Raw genomic sequence first — 11,999 nt, forward strand, 5'->3', positions numbered from 1 at the left:
CATCATCATCATCATTATAAAGCTTACCAAAGGCACCTTAAAAACCAAAAGAAAAAGAAAATGGAGCACATATAGACTGATATTCCTTCCAAGAGGAATTCCTACTTCCTGCCCAGTGTTCCTGGGGCAAACTCTGGCTCAGCTCTGAGACTGAGAAGTAAGAAAGTGCTTACTAAAGATGTACAAATAATGAACACCATGAATGAATGAATGAATGAATGAATGAATATATTGAGTGTGAGTGTGTGTTGTCTTTGATCAGTCTCTGACTCAGATCCACACAACATTCCACTTTCAACCATCCCTTAAAATAGACACTCATTATGATCTAAATGAATGCTCTGAACAGAATTATTTTGGGTCAAGGTCACTTATATGCTCTTTTGGAAAGAAAATATCTGCCAGTATAATGAACATCTCAAACCCTTTGAATAAAGGTATGTAATAGAAATAAATCTAGTTCAGATGCTATTATGTACAAAACACAGCCCTCTCTCACTCTCTCACTCTTTTAATATTCATACTCATTATATGTGGTATCATTTATGTGAGTGATCAGTTGTTCAATATGTCTTACATCTTTTCCCATTTGCTCAGTCTCAGGTTACACAAGTTCACAACTCCAAGCTTGAATGTTATAAACCCATTACTGCTCATGATAAACCAATAATGCCAGTGTGAAATATCTATCCACTAGCAGCTAATTGCCAAAAACAGCTATATACACAGTGATTAAGATTTCAGTCTCGCTGACTCTCAGGCCTTTTAATATTTGTGTGTGCTAATGAGTTCCTTTAGCTCGCAGGGAAATGTAGAACCTTCAGGCACTGCATCAAAATTAGTTAGTGTTTAATGAATTGTCCGAGACAGAACTTGATTTATTTGGCTAATAATCTCTGAAAAGCCTGCTAAGAAGCATCTTGAGTCTTGGGGTGTTCAAACCCAAAGAGGTGCCTGAAGCTGGTGTTCTTCTTCAGTAATATTCCCTGCTGTTGATGACATCCTACTCAGTTCAGTTCAAATGCAGAGAACTTGGACGGGTGTTTAGATGGTTCAAAGACATGTATTCTGTTTGAGCAATAGACTAAAGTGGATTTTTGCCTTCTAACTAGCAGACTAATAGACGTTGAAGGATCTCAAAAGGCAGAACCAGACGTCATTTGTTCTTCTCTTATTAAGTTCTTGGCATGGCATTTGGGAATCAGTGTCCTCTTGTAGTGAATTAGATAAGAAGCAAGTCATTCAAGTGTTAATTAATGTCAGGACAAGGGCATAGTACTTGCAAATCCTGTTTAACTCGTTGGCTTTAATTCATCGATATATCACCGGGGAATGTTCCTATCCTTGCATCTGATAGCATGTTCATCTGATCTGAGATTGACTTAGATGTGATTGTATCTGCACTGTTAGACGGTATCTCCAGACTAATGATATTGTCCAATGGCCTTTTGAAGCTACAGATATTATAGTTTTATTAGGTGGTGCAGGCTTTGTAGAGTCTGTTGAAGGCCGGTTGCCAGGCTTTGCATTACTTTAAGTTGCTGCAACATCTGTTAGGTGAAGTGGGAGCTCTGACATCTGTTGGTTGAGGTCCTGAAATTGGATTGGGTTTCATAGACATTATAGACTGGGTCACCGTGAGCTAGGTCACTGCAGAGTTACTCTTAACATCCAGGAGATTTCTTCTTTTCATTTAAGAGCAGGTCACGTACAGTACTTGTATTCCTTTATTCCAGAACAATTTCTTCAACCGCTACACATTTCTATTAATTGTCATGTGTAACATTCAGTGTAATGGAACTGTGAAATGAGTTTGATATTGAAGTTAATAAAACAAAAGGCTAAATAAGAGTTTTTTCTAAGCACTGAAACTGGAGACTCCTTCCCTACATGTTAAATAAACGTGTCTTTATGGAAAATAATATCGACATATCAACCATGACATGCATTTTCTATCCGTTTATGTTAAGCTTCTGAAATGCCTGTGAATGAGTGGTTATATAGAAACAGCTACCTGCTGTTGGAAGTTAACACACCAAAGTTGAAGGGATTTACACTAATAACCTAGTCTTCAGCAAATATCACCAAGTCTCCATAATAGTTACATTATTTGAGCTATTCCTCGATTTTGCTAGGTATTAGAATTTTTTTTTTTTTTTGTAATCTGACAGGATATTAAAAGCTTTCTGCAATCTGACAGAGTAAAGAAGGAAATGAAAATGTGAAGAATTGTTCAATATTCATAGCCATGTTCGTATGTGCTCTTCTAATTCAAAACTTAAAGTAAGGCCTTTAAAGTCAGAAAAATTAATATCTGAATAACATTTTAATAATTCTGACAATATTTTAGAGATATTCTAGAACTAATTGGTGAATTTCATGTATTCCAGAGTTTTGTAGGTGCTCAGTGGTTGTGTTGAATGAATGAAATGAATGAATGAATGAATGAATGAATGAATGAAACCTTTATTGCCCCGAAGGGAATTTGTTTTGCACTCAAGGAAGCCACATTAACATCCAACAACATTACAAACATAGAAGACACAAAAAAACAAAACATAAACAACACAAACACAGCAATGATAGTGACATACAATAATCAGTCCAATATCTAAAAATGAATCGATAGCTAATTAAAAAATTTCTTTAAAAATTCTATGTGACTGTGTCTGATCTGTTCAGTAACTGAATGCTCCTCGGTACAAATGATGTAATGGCATGTTTAGTTTTTGTTGGTGGCATTCGAAATCTACATCCAGATGGGAGTAAGGAGAACTCTAGGAAAAGTGGGTGGAATGGATCATCCAGTATCCTCAATGCCAGATTGAGGGTATACTGATCTGTAAGATTGGAGATGCTTTTGACATCGGATCAAGTAATTTTTCTGCCCATTTTAGTCACCTTATCCAGCATATTCCTGTTCTGGACAGAAAGACCTGTGCAGACCAGCTGTGTGGAATATTGCTGTACATGTTTGACCTGAGCCTGAAGCTGGGGAAGGTGCCACAGCTATGGAAAACATCCTGCATGGTGCCTGTACCACATGCCCAAAAGACTTTGGGGACTACCGACCAGTAGCACTGACCTCACATCTGATGAAGACATTGGAGGGGCTGGTGCTCACTCATCTCCGACCTCTGGTGAGCTAATCAATGGATCTACTTCAGTTTGTCTACCAACCTGGCATTGGAGTGGAAGACGCTGTCATCTTCCTCCTAAATCGGGCTATTTCGCACCTGGAAAAGCCTGGGAGCACAGTGAGAGTCATGTTTTTTGACTTTTCTAGTGCTTTTAACACCATCCAACCCGTGCTCCTGAGGGATAAGATGGTGTACATTGGAGTGGACCATCATCTGTCTGCCTGGATATTGGACTACCTCACAGACCGACCACAGTATGTGAGGACTCGTGACTGTGAGTCTGACATGGTTGTCTGCAACATAGGAGCCCCACAGGGAACGGTTCTGGCCCCGTACCTCTTCACCGTCTACACTGCAGACTTCATGTTCGGCTCAGGAACCTTTCACCTGCCGAAGTTCTCTGATGACTCTGCCAAAGTTGGTCTGATCACAGATGATGATGATGATGACATGGAGTACAGAGGACTGATCCAGAACTTTGTGGACTGGTGCCAACGGAGCTGCCTCCAGTTAAATGCGGGTAAAACCAAAGAACTGGTGGTGGATTTCCGTAGGCACAAACAAACTTCATTACCCCCAGTGATCATTCAGGGAAAGGACATCGTGAGAGTGGACTCTTACAAATACCTGGGTGTTCATCTGAATAGTAAACTGGTCTGGATAGACAATACTGAGGCAATCTATAATAAAGGGCAGAGCAGACTCTTTCTGCTGAGGAGACTAAGGTCTTTATGAGTGCAGGGAGAGCTACTGAAGACCTTTTTGACTCTGTGGTGGCCTCAGCCATATTCTATGGTGTGGTGTGCTGGTGCAGCAGCATCTCTACTGCAGAGAGGAAGAGACTGGACAAGCTGATCAGGAAGGCCAGCTCAGTCCCGGGGATTCCTCTGGACACTGTACAGGAGGTGGGAGAAAGGAGGATGGTAGCAAAACTATTAGCTAGAGAACAACTCTCACCCCCTGTATGAAACAGTTTCATCTCTGAGCAGCGATACAGATGCTCTTTTCTCCCTGCTGCTATTAGACTGTAGAATCAAAGCTACTTCCAGTGAACCAGTCACCATTATTACACACTGGATTACTGTTTAACTGCAATAATAACAATAACAAAGTATTTTTAAACAACACGTGTAATAACAGAATTAAAAAAATAACACGCAATATTACCTGTGTGCACTATGTCTGTTAGCGTAACTACTTACTCGTGGTCTCTTTTTTCTTCTTTGTATTTATACATTGTGTTGTGTATATACTGTATATTTTACTGTATATACTGTATTTTTTATGTCATTATTTTTTTTATATATATATATATATATATATATATATATATATATATATATATATATATATTTGCATTTCTTTCTCTTTGCTGCTGTAACAGAGAAATTTTCCAATTGTTGGACGAATAAAGGTAAATCTTATCTTATTATTATGATTATATAGTTTATATAGTTTATATATAGTTTTATAGTTTATATTAAAGACATTTTAGACTCTCCTGGTTATTGGAGATGTTACAAGGTCTCACTGGATATTGGAGATGTTATAGAATCTTTTTGGGATTTAAAGATGTCACAGAGTCTGTTTAGGATTTGAGGATGTCACAGAGTCTGTATGGGGATTGCAGATGTCACAGAGTCTGGATTGGGTATTAAGGATGTCACAAAGTCTGGCTGGGTATTGAGGATGTAATAGAGTCTGTTTGGATATTGAGGATGTCACAGAGTCTGGATTGGGTATTAAGAATGTCACAAATTCTGGCTGGGTATTGAGAATGTCATAGAGTCTAGCTGGGTATAGAGGATGTCACAGAGTCTAGCTGGGTATTGAGGATGTCATAGAGTCTAGCTGGGTATAGAGGATGTCACAGAGTCTAGCTGGGTATTGAGGATGTCATAGAGTCTAGCTGGGTATTGAGGATGTCATGGAGTCCATTTGGATATTGAGGATGTCACAGAGTCTGGATTGGTTATTGAGGATATCACAGCTTGCTTGGGTATTGGGAATGTCAAAGAGTTTGTCTGGGTATTGCAGATGTCACCGAGTCTGACCTGGTATTTAAGATGTCACAGATTCTGTCTGGCTACTGAGGCTGACACAGAGTCTGGATTGGGTATTGAGTATGTCACAGAATCCATTTGGATATTAAGAATATCACAGAGTCTGTTTGGGTATTGAGGATGTCATAGTGTCTGCCTGGGAATTGGAGATGTCACAGAGTCTGGGTGAGTATTGAGGATGTCACAGAGTCTGGATTGGGTATTGAGGATGTAACAGAGTCTGATTGGATATTGAGGATGTCACAGTGTCTGTCTGGGAATTGGAGATGTCACTGAGTCTGACTGAGCATTGAGGAGGTCACAGAGTCTGACTGGGTATTGAGGAGGTCACAGTATCTGACCTGGTATTGAGGAGGTCACAGAGTCTGACGGTATTGGAGATGTCACTGAGCCTGACTGAGCATTGAGGAGGTCACAGAGTCTGACTGGGTATTGAGGATGTCACAGAGTCTGACTGGGTATTGAGGATGTCACAGAGTCTGACTGGGTATTGAGGATGTCACAGAGTCTGACTGGGTATTGAGGATGTCACAGAGTCTGACTGAGCATTGAGGAGGTCACAGAGTCTGACTGGGTATTGAGTATGTCACAGAGTCTGGCTGGGTATTGAGGATGTAATAGAGTCTGTTTGGATATTGAGGATGTCACAGAGTCTGGATTGGGTATTAAGAATGTCACAAATTCTGGCTGGGTATTGAGAATGTCATAGAGTCTAGCTGGGTATAGAGGATGTCATAGAGTCTAGCTGGGTATTGAGGATGTCATGGAGTCCATTTGGATATTGAGGATGTCACAGAGTCTGGATTGGTTATTGAGGATATCACAGTTTTCTTGGGTATTGGGAATGTCAAATAGCCTGTCTGGGTATTGCAGATGTCACCGAGTCTGACCTGGTATTTAAGATGTCACAGATTCTGTCTGGCTACTGAGGCTGACACAGAGTCTGGATTGGGTATTGAGTATGCCACAGAATCCATTTGGATATTAAGAATATCACAGAGTCTGTTTGGGTATTGAGGATGTCATAGTGTCTGTCTGGGTGAGTATTGAGGATGTCACAGAGTCTGACTGAGTACTCGGGATGTCACAGGGTCTGGATTGGGTATTGAGGATATCACACAGCCTAGATTGGGTATTGAGGATGTCACATAATCCGTTCAGGTATTGAGGATGTCAAAGAGTCTGTTTGGGTATTGAGGATGTCACTGTGTCTGTCTGAGTAGTGGAGATGTCACAGAGACTGACTGAGTATTTATGATGTCACAGGGTCTGGATTGGGTATTGAGGATGTAACAGAGTCTGATTGGATATTGAGGATGTCACAGTGTCTGTCTGGGAATTGGAGATGTCACTGAGTCTGACTGAGCATTGAGGAGGTCACAGAGTCTGACTGGGTATTGAGGAGGTCACAGTATCTGACCTGGTATTGAGGAGGTCACAGAATCTGACTGGGTATTGGAGATGTCATTGAGTCTGACTGAGCATTGAGGAGGTCACAGAGTCTGACTGGGTATTGAGGAGGTCACAGTATCTGACCTGGTATTGAGGAGGTCACAGAATCTGACTGGGTATTGGAGATGTCATTGAGTCTGACTGAGCATTGAGGAGGTCACAGAGTCTGACTGGGTATTGAGGAGGTCACAGTATCTGACCTGGTATTGAGGAGGTCACAGAATCTGACTGGGTATTGGAGATGTCATTGAGTCTGACTGAGCATTGAGGAGGTCACAGAGTCTGACTGGGTATTGAGGAGGTCACAGTATCTGACCTGGTATTGAGGATGTCACAGTATCTGATCTGGCATTGAGGATGTCACAAAGACTAGCTGAGTATTGAGGATGTCAGGTATTGGAGATATTCTAGAGTCTAACAGGGAGTCTAGTCTCTGGAATTGAAAGAACTACTGGTTCTGTCTGGAGTCTGAAGTCTGTCTGGATATTCAGAAATCTAGAAATAGCCAGTGGTCTAAATGGTAGTTGGGTGTATTCTGGAAGTATTAGGAAATGTCTGGCTGAGTTTTTTTGGATAACCTGCTACTCTCTTCACCAACTCCAGCTGCTATAACATCTGCTTTGTTGCTCTATGATCAAGAGAATCTGCTGAACAGTTTAGTCTCTCCATCTGTATGCCAGAATTCCCTCTGTAATCAAATTCATGAGGCCCTCAACATGTGCTTGATTTACATCTCGACAAAAAGTTGTGTCATAGAACCGAGTGACAAACAGCTGCTAAAATCCTTCACCTATAACTACGTGTCTCTTGTATTTAGAGAGAAGCAGCCAGTGACTAAATCCTACATTAAATTTATGTAGGCCTTTTCTTGCCTTAAAGGCAGGGACCACGTAATTTGAGTATAATACCAGAATTATTCTTTTTAGCTTGGAGTAAAGTTCTCCTTTTTTTTTTTTTAAATTTTTTTTTTTTTTTATATCAAGGTCTGTGTGCAACATGCCTTTGATTGCTCATAATAGTGATGTACAGTAATAGACATCTGGCTTTCAGTGTTATTACACTTATTATAATTAATTCTCATAATTACATTGAAATGTTTGGTTTACCCTGGAAAGGTCTTCTGTAGTTGCTGATATATAAATAATATATTCACAAATAATAACTGTCATATTAATAAGCTGGTGTTTAGCAGATAACGGCCTTGCCTTCATGTTTATACCGAAATGGCCATTTGAAATACACAATACAGGTTCCAGACAAAATGTAGAAAATAATAATTGTCTAGGAGACAGATGGCAAGTGAAAGGATGCCTCAAACATGCTTGTTTTCTATAACTGCAGATCTGACGGTGATGGAAGGAGTCTCCAGTCTTGGCGCTTTGTAACAGTCAACGGTGTGACGTTAAGGTTTCAGAGGCAATGATGCACTCAAGACTGTCTACTTATTTATTTATTAGTGAACACAGTTTAATTTTTCGCAAATCCTATTCCGGTTTACTTTGCTTTGTTTTTGTTTGACCTTTCATTTATCCAAGCAAGCCACTTAGATCAATTCTTATTTACAAAAGGTACGCTAGATTAATCTATATGCACCATGACTAATTAATTGAATTGTATAATAATATCATGTCCATTAATGCAATCACCACAACACAGTTTTAAAATGAATAAATGTGACTTTATAGATGCCCTAACTTAACTAAAGCGCTCTTCAGAAGCTGAAAGATTCAACTCTCTTTGCTGAGTCAAATGAGTGGATTTGACTCAGTTAAATGAGTCAAAAATCCCAAACCGACTCTTTGTTATTAGCATGACTGGCATCCATTTAGGTGAGGATTAGGTGAATTATTTTTACTTTATAAAATTGTGTCAACGTGGTTAAGTGAGTCTCTGCTTGCCAAGCCTTTGTTGGCACTCGTGAAGGTCCAGGACACTGATGAAACAGTTAAATAACACATTTTACCCCCAGGCTCTGCTTTGCATTCTGAAAAACATTAGAATCCATGACAGCTTTACAAAAAGAAAAAAAAAAACTCCTGCAACATGAATTATTCAGTCGCTCAATAGCGCCCTCAAGGACGTGCCTTCTCTGCATATAATAACAAATAATCGCAGCTTTGTTCCCACTTTCTTTTCTTTCCTTGACTTTTTCTGACATGGTTCTTTAAATTTTGATGGTTGTAAAGTGTTTCTGTTTTTGTGCTTTTGCTCAGGTTGTGGCGAGAGGCGAGGAAGCAAAGATTTGTTCTGTTAATAGACTGTATGAGAGAAATTTGCGCTTGGGTTCAGGGCTGTGTTCCAATCTGGGGTGCCTGAGTCAGGAAAAAAACACGAAAAAAAAAAAAAAAAGTTTGGAATAAGACATTCAGTGTACATTCAGAGTTGTATAAGAATATGAGGATTTACTGAACTTGCCCTAATGGACGAGTCAACGCTGGTTAAAAAGCTTTACTGCTGATTGAGATATGTACAAAAGTATAAGTACAAAAATATTCTCCCTGTCTATTAAAACGAATCCATTTTGATCCATTTGTCATTGTACTGAATTTCCTATGCCTACTGTCATAAAATCTAACATGACATCCTGCTAGTGAACAGGACACGAGTGTTGAGATTTAAAGCCAACTTCTCCAGCTCCATCAACGATTTATTTATTCAGTGCAGTGAAGCAGGTGGACGAAGTACCTGAGGAGAAACGTTCCTGCTGGATGTCTGCTGTCAGGCAGAAACAGCGAATGTGCTGCAGGTCGTCACTCGCCATCACCTGTGTCATTGTCAGTTACTGAACTTTTCAGGACACGACGGCATGAAAGTTAGAATGCTGAACGTGCTACAGGAAAGAATATTTTACACTTCTCAAAATTTTATGGAAATCAAGCTTATCCGCGGACTTGTTTCATCCCCTCTGACTCAGAAATATGGAGAAATCTGACCTGATTTACATGAATTAATATGCTAACTTTAAGCCTCGCCCCCTGCCTCACAATCTTAACAATTCGTTATGTATTATTAAATATATAAATATACAAATTTAAACCAAGACCTTTATATACTACCGTAAAATCTAAACCTATATGCCATCCTCTGTATATCTTTCTGCCATATGTTCATCATACTGTAAAGTTTTGGCACCCCACCACTGCTAACCAGTGAGTTGTAAGTCCATTATGTAAGGAATAATAAGCCTTTGTGTTGGTCTGTTATAGGAAATAACCGATGATGTGGAACACATTTTCTATTACTACACCAGATTAGATTGCTAGTAAGTGATTTAAATATATTTCTGTTTTTTAAACATATTAAAGACTGGAAATTCTCCAATATTCCCATCTCCAATATTCAATCAGATGTTTGAATAGTTAGAATAGTTTTATTTAATAAACAGGCACGTCGTGCTTTTCACGTATTTATTGCTACTTGTAACGTTTGTCTTGTGAAAAAAAATTCAGTTCTCCCAAATGATGATGAGGTTCCCTTTTGAGTCCTTTCAATGATTCTTCCTTGAATCTTTGTGTAAATCTTTCTATAATTGGTAACCATTTTGTACTTTTTCCAATATTTCTTATGTTCTGTAAAGCTGCTTTGAGACAATGTCCACTGTTAAACTGTTGAGCTATACAAATAAATTTGAACTGAATTGAATTGAAGTTCTCATTGCCCTCTTTTTTTATTTCTTTTTTTAAAGTTAATAATTGTGTGAGGAATTGCAAAAAGAGTAAACTCCTGTGTCGTGAAGACGTCAGTTCTGGTTTAAGTAACAGCTTTACTTCTGGCTGTTACAAAGTAATGAAACTGGAGACTCCTTCCATAAATAAAACATTAACAATGCACAGAAAGCGTGTGAACGAGCTGTTGCATTAGGAACAGTAAGGTATTAAAACAAGTACATTAATACAAAGCTGCTCATCACAGAGGCTTCTGAGATAGCGTTGATCTAAAAAGCCATGACTCGTCTAACCCCAGACTGCCTCGTCCTTGGGGCAGCGGTATATAACAGCATATTTCACTGGCACAGCCAGACAAAAGTAATCATACGGCTGCTGCTGAGGGCGAAATCCCTAAACAAATGATTACTCTGTGTCTGAAAAGCTACGAGCCTTCTGATGCAAAATTGATATCACCCTCGGACGAGTGTACGGAAGTCACGAAAGGATAATTGCCTTCGCAGCTGGCACACTCGCCAAAGCACCGAGGATCCGGACACTCTGCAGACCTCCACCATCAGGTAGAGCGGCTTCTCGCTAATCCGATGGGGTTTTAATGAAGCACTTGACTTTCCTGCTGGTGGATGACCTTTCAGGGGAAAACTAAAAAATAAATAAATAAGTAAGTAAATAAATAAATAAATAAATAAATAAATAAATAAATAAAGGTGAGAGGAGGACAAACATTTTTCATATTGCAAAGTGGTAAATATTCACAATGTACCTTAAAAAAATTATTCTAAAATGTTTATAAAAATCAGTAGATTTTTACAGAATGAAAAATTTCTGTATGTTGATAATAATTCATATAATAATTCCCACAGATTTTTGCAATTCTGAGATCACAGAACTGAAAGCAAAAATCAATCAAACTCCACGATGCTCGAAGAAGCTCACAATCTTTTTTAAAATTTCAGTGCATGGATCATGACTACAGCTAGAAAGGTAAAAAGTTATTACATATAAATTGTTTTCACTACTAGCTTGAAAGAATCGATGGAAATCGTTTGAAACACCAATTCAAGTAGATTTACAGAAAAAAAAAGCAACAAAGATTTAAAAAAAATGCTGTGGCAAAAACAGACATTTTTTAGACTTTAGCAATCGCAAAATTCTGCTGAAATGATTACAATCATTTATTATTATTTTAGTAATGAGAGTGTAAAGCTCAGGCTTTAACACAACACAATATCATTTTGATTCATTTAACACTGATACAATATTTAAAATTGATATTAAAATTTCAACATTTTTTGGTTTGTGCTAGTATAAAAAATTCTGGAAAATTCTGAGAAAATAAGGTTGCGGACATTTTCCTGACTTTCCGACTGGGAATTCTGAGTGGAGGGGGTGTTTTTGTGGGTTTTTTTTTTTTTGGTATGTCTTTTTTATTCTTCTTATGAGTTTTAGCTAAAGCCAGCATCTGACAATTTTAAACCGTAAACAGAGAAGATCCTTAATGTGTGTCTCTCATGACTTTACATGAAACTTCATCACACCTTTATGTCTTTGATTATGTGCCTATCAAAGAATGAGATGAAGTGCGTGACTTGTTTTCTGGAATGGAAAAAGTCAAACCAGGTTTCTGTTTTGCGTTTGCAAACAACGTTTATTTCTCTAACACTTTGATTTCGGGTCCG

The 11,999-nt window shown here is 38.7% G+C and overlaps 1 protein-coding gene across 1 annotated transcript in view; it reads left to right on the forward strand.

Annotated features, from left to right (window-relative positions):
* The window catches only part of LOC132857816 (eukaryotic translation initiation factor 4 gamma 1-like), a 796,411-nt gene that overhangs the window by 185,511 nt on the left and 598,901 nt on the right, over positions 1–11,999 (forward strand). The gene's annotated exons all lie outside the window — the stretch shown is intronic.

Source organism: Tachysurus vachellii, chromosome 15 (genome assembly GCF_030014155.1).
Source record: "Tachysurus vachellii isolate PV-2020 chromosome 15, HZAU_Pvac_v1, whole genome shotgun sequence".
Taxonomy (NCBI): Eukaryota; Metazoa; Chordata; class Actinopteri; order Siluriformes; family Bagridae; genus Tachysurus; species Tachysurus vachellii.